The sequence below is a fragment of the Balaenoptera ricei genome, chromosome 8 (genome assembly GCF_028023285.1).
Source record: "Balaenoptera ricei isolate mBalRic1 chromosome 8, mBalRic1.hap2, whole genome shotgun sequence".
NCBI classification, from domain to species: domain Eukaryota; kingdom Metazoa; phylum Chordata; class Mammalia; order Artiodactyla; family Balaenopteridae; genus Balaenoptera; species Balaenoptera ricei.
In genome coordinates, this window is record NC_082646.1 from 14,139,375 (window position 1) to 14,145,374 (window position 6,000).

Consider the following 6,000-nt stretch of genomic DNA (forward strand, 5'->3'; position numbering starts at 1 on the left):
ATAATGTAGGCAAAAAGTCCAGACTGTGGAAAAATCCAGAGACAAATGACTCAGTTTCTTTAAATGTAAATTGCAAGGAAATGAAAAAGTGATGAAGAGGAAGCTATAGATTAAAAGAGACTTGGGAAACATACGGACCAATTGCAAATTTTGCACCTTATTTGGACCCTAATTCAAATATGTAAATTGTATCCTTTTGAATTACGGTTTTCTCAGGACACATGTACCCCAATGTGCACTGCAGCACTATTTACAATAGCCAGGACATGGAAACAATCTAAATGTCCAACAATAGATGAATGGATAGAGAAGATGTGGTACATATATACACCAGAATATTATTGGGTCATTTGTAGAGATGTGGATGCACCTAGAGCCTGTCACACAGAGTGAAGTAAGCCAGAAAGAGAAAAACAAATATCGTATATTAACACATATACGTGGAATCTAGGAAAATGGTACAGATGAACCTATTTGTAGGGCAGGAATAGAGACGTAGACGTAGAGAACGGACATGTGGGCACAGGGAGGGAAGAGGAGGGTGGGATGAATTGGGAGATTAGGTTTGACATAAATACACTACCATGTGTAAAATACATAGCTAGGGGGAACCTACTGTATAGCACAGGGAGCTCAGCTCGGTACTCTGTGATGACCTAGATGGGTGGGATGGGGGGGTGGGAGGGAGGTCCAAGAGGGAGGGGATATAGGTATACATATAGCTGATTCACTTCATTGTACAGCAAAAACTAACACAACATTGTAAAGCAACTTTACTCCAATTAAAAAAATAAAACAATAATAAAACACAAATATGTAAACTGTAAAAAAATAACATTTATGAGATAAGTGGAAATTTTAACACTGTATATTTGACATTTAGGAAATGTTAATTCTTGTTAGGTGTGACAATGGCATTGAAGTTATATTTATGGGTGAAATGATTTTTTTCCATTTGTTCAAAATAAGGTTGGATGGATAGGTGAAGGTATAAGTGGAAAAAAGTTGACCGTGAGTTGCTGATAATCGGGGCTGAGTGATAGGTACCTAGGGGTCATTATACCATTTTGTATACTTTTGTATATGTTTGAAATTCTCTACAGTAAAATGGTAAAAAAAAAAATTGCCTTTGACTTTGTGGGGCTTTGTGAGAACCCATGGGAAGAGCTTTGGTTTTAAATACAGACTCCCCAGAATGGGCCCTAGTTCTTCCATTTATTTTGTAGTGGGAGTGAGCTGGATAGCTGGGCAAATCGCTTCACATCATCCTCATTTCCTTCATCTGTAAAAAAGAATAGTCATAATTAAAGGATATAATGTCTTCAAATGCTTTGCAAAGAGCTTTGCAGATAGAAGCTTCTAGTATCAAGTATCTGTGAATTCCTTAAAGCCCAGTATGGCATCTTCTAATATTTCTTCAGCACAGTGTGGGGCATATATCAGTTGCTCCTTAAGTGTTTAGCCTCAGACTTTTTTTTTTTTAATTTTATTTATTTATTTATTTATTTATTTATTTATTTATTTATTTATGGCTGTGTTGGGTCCTCGCCTCTGTGCGAGGGCTTTCTCTGCGGCAAGTGGGGGCCACTCTTCATCGCGGTGCGTGGGCTTCTCACTATCGTGGCCTCTCCTGTTGCGGAGCACAGGCTCCAGACACGCAGGCTCAGCAATTGTGGCTCACGGGCCCAGTTGCTCCACGGCATGTGGGATCTTCCCAGACCAGGGCTCGAACCCGTGTCCCCTGCACTGGCAGGCAGACTCTCAACCACTGCGCCACCAGGGAAGCCCTAGCCTCAGTTTTCTTATTCAATCAAATCATTATTTATTAAATTAATGAATGGATGAGTACATTCCAAATTCTAGGTTTCAGACCTCTAGGTTGAATCATCCATTCAGTAATTAAGACCTAGAATAAATGAATAAAAGTAGGAGACACATCCTGACCATTATGATTTAATACATTACATTATACATATTCAAATAGAATCTATTATATATATTATAGATTATATTTGCTCCCCTCCTTTCATGATGGCTACTAGGATGAAAACAGTGGAAGGTGGAAAACTCTTGTTCAGTGTAGATTTTTCAATTATGGAGAGGATCTTTCCTGAGATATAAAAATAAGCAAAGTTAAAGCTGGGACTTGGTTTTAGGTCTTCACCCTTGGAGCTCTTTTGGGTTCCACCAGAGGGCGCTCCATACCTCGTGGCTTCGCTGAGGTGTGGGAGCCCAGCATGGAGCCCACAGGAGCCTATCTGGTAGGTATGCAGTCACTCCTTTAGCAAATGTACATTGAGCCTCTACTGTGTGCCTAGCACGTTTAGGTGCTGAGGATACAGAGACGAAAAGACCTGGACCCTGCCCTCAAAGGACCCAGTCTAGAGTGGAGACAGACGTGTAAACAAGTAATGATGGCATAGTGCAGCAAGGGCCATAATAAAGGTGTTACAAGGTGTAAGGAACTATTAACTCTGGCTCCAGGGCTCAGGGAACCCTTCATAGAATGTGAGCTTAATTTTGAAAGGCAAATAAGAATTCATCAGATGGACAAAGTAGACAGAATAGCGTGTACAGATATATACGTGAAGGTAAGAACACACACGTGGTTCGTTTGGCATGGCCAAGAGTGAGTTTCAAGGAGCCTGGAAAACGTGGAAGTGGGGCTGGATAGTTGGTGGGGCCGGATCATGAAGGGCCTTATTCCATGAAAAGAGAAGAACCTCTGAGTGTTTTTTGTTTTCTTCTTTCTTTTGGCCGTGCCACTCGGCATGTGGGATCCTAGTTCCCAGATCAGGCATCAAACCCACACCCCCTGCATTTAAAGGGTGGAGCCTTAACCACTGGACCTGCAGGGAAGCTCCCCTGTTCGTGTCTATATCCAGCTGAGTAACCACAGGAGCGATCTTAAGCTCTAGGAGGGATTATCCTCTCAACACAGTTACGCACAAAAGAATTCTTTAGTTTTTTGTCTTTGAAAGGCTCCTCAGGGAGCACGTACACACTACACAAGATCTTCATTCTCCTGATTTTATAATCAGTGGCGTTTGGTTACTCACTTTCTCAACTTTTCAGATTTGATCTATGTGACTTTTAGATGTGTTGGAGAATCAAACTAGCTCTCAAAAGCGTGAAGATTTGTCATCGTTAAGGATCTCAAAAAAAAAAAAAAAATTGTGGTTCAAGCTGTTAAGGCAGTTCCAGAAGAGTCCTTCTAGAAACGTTTGGAATAATGTCAGCATCATTAGAGTAAGAGCTTGCACTCAGGGTGACAGCTTTAAATGATCATTTTTTGCTCTGTCTTTGAAAGCCTCATTTCCTCTGCTTACTGCTAGTGTAGCCCAGCAGACACTGACACTCAGAGGGCGTATAACACGGGGGCAGGCTGGAAGAAAACAGCAACGTTGCCGAGAATTTTTCCCTGTCTTCCCCTTTCAGAAGCTGGAAGCTGGGGAGGGGGAGGGGAACCCCCGGGGGGCTGGGCAGGCGTGCTTTCTCTCTCTGGCTCTGACTCACCAGGGAAGACTCACATCCTGTTTGCCTGGACAAGCAGCGGGGCTGCCCTTTCCACCCAGAAATGCTTCTGAGTCGACAAGTCCAACCTGCTTGTTCCCTTGCAGGCAACAGGCCTCGATGGGAAATGGAGGGGAGCGCAGAGAGGCTGAAATGCCTTAGCTAACTCAGCACCTTTGCTGCTTCTCAGCATTCAATGGACCTGTGATGAAAAAGAGTGGTTCTGAGGCCTTGCGGCATCTGAGGTTTTCTGAGTAAGACTGAATTTTGAGGATGAAGCACGTTAAATCTTCGATAGTTACGACTAGAAGGGTCCTTCGAAGTCAGTTGGTCCAACCCCCTCACTTTATTAGTGTGGAAACTGAGGACCCGAGAGTTTAAAGTAGGGTGACCCTACATCCCAGTGTCCCTGGGAAAGCCCTGTTTTATTTTTCCAGTGTAAATATCAATAATGCCACTTTCACTCTCAAAACAGTTCCAGTTTGCAGTGAACTAAGTCAGACAGAGAAAGACAAATATCATATGATATTATTGCTTACATGCAGAATCTAAAAAAAAAAAAAAGATACAAATGAACTTAATTTACAAAACAGAAACAGACTCACAGACTTAGAGAATGAATTTATGGTTATGGGGGGGTGGGCTGGGGGAGGGATAAATTGGGAGTTTGGGATTGACTTGTACATACTGCTATATTTAAAATAAAATGTCTTTCCATGAAAAACAAAAACAAAAACAAAAACCAACTGTTCCAGTTTGGACAGTAAATTATATGGTCACCCACCCCCACCCTAAGAGAAAAGGAAGGCTGTGAATAGGTGGGGAGCAGTAAAGAAAGAATGTTAAAGGAAAGAAACAGTTTGAGAAAGGTATAGAGAGGAAAATAAGAATGAACTTAGTATGGCAGAACTCTTTTTCAGTGATTCTGCTAAATTACATTTTCTTTCATAAAGGTTTTGCTTCTCAAGATAAAATAGAGAGGAATAAATATTAAAGTTTTGGTAATCTGCTGTTTATTACTAGTACTATGGTTAAATTCTGTTTGGCTGTTACAAACAAATTACTACAAATCATTCATATAAAAATACCAAAGAAATAAACTAGATTAGGGGAAAAACTCAAAATGGTAGACTTTTTTTGGGGAAAGAACACCTTGAGTTGACTTTGGTTTTATGAAGAAGAAAGAATTTTTAGTCAAAACTTATGCTTTCCCCATTATCCTATAAGTACTTATTTCTCAGTAGAACTCAGTTATCACTTTTTGTGAACAAGTTGGAATTGTCATGTTACTGTGTATTTGATTTGCTTTAAGATGAACAATAAATTTAATAAAAAAAAAAAAAAAGTACTTGTTTCTGCTAACCTGAGATCAGCTTACTCAATCACCAGTGTTTACTGAACACCTACAGTGTGCCAAGTACTGTGTCTGATCAATGAGACAGGGCATTTTTTCCAAGAAACAGGTAAACTTTTTTTTTAATTGAAGTGTATTTGATTTACAATATTGTTTTAGTTTTAGGTATATAGCATAGTGATTTGTTTTTTGTTTTTGCAGATTATATTCCATTATAGGTTATTATTAACTTATTAAGATATTGGGTATAACTCCCTGTTCTATACAGTAAATCCTTGTTGCTTATCTATTTTATGTATAGTAGTTTGTGTCTGTTAACCCCATACTCCTAATTTGTCTCTCCCCACCTCTGTGTCCCATTTGGTAACCATCAATTTGTTTTCTATGTCTGTGAGTCTGTTTCTGTTTTGTATATAGATTCATTTGTATTATTTTTTAGATTCCACATAAAAGTGATATCATATGATACTTGTCTTTCTCTGAGTTACTTCACTTAGTATGATAATCTCTAGGTTCATCCACGTTGATGCAAATGGCAATAGTTGACTTTTTTATAGTTGAGTAATATTCATATATATATATATATATATATATATATATATATATATACCCCACATCTTTATCCATTCATCTATTGACGGACACTTAGGTTGCTTCGAAGTAGTGGCTGTTGTAGATAGTGCTGCTATGAACATTGGGGTACATGTGTCTTTGTGAATTAGAGTTTTTGTTTTTTCCAGATATATGCCCAGGAGTGGGATGCTGAATCATATAACTCTATTTGTAGTTTTTTAAGGAACCTCTCTACTGTTCTCCATAGTGGCTGCACCAATTTACATTCCCACCAGCAGTGCAAGAGGGTTCCCTTTTCTCCACACCCTCTCCAGCATTTGTTATTTGTAGACTTTTTGATGATGGCCGTTCTGTCTGGTGTGAGGTGATACCTCATTGTGCTTTTGCTTTGCATTTCTCTAATAATTAGTGATGTTGAGCATCTTTTCATATGCCTGTTGGTCATCTGTATGTCTTTGGAGAAATATCTATTTAGGTCTTCTGCCCATTTTTTGATTGGGTGGGTTGTTTATTTATTTATTTGATATTGAGTTGTATGAGCTGTTAATATATTTTGGAAA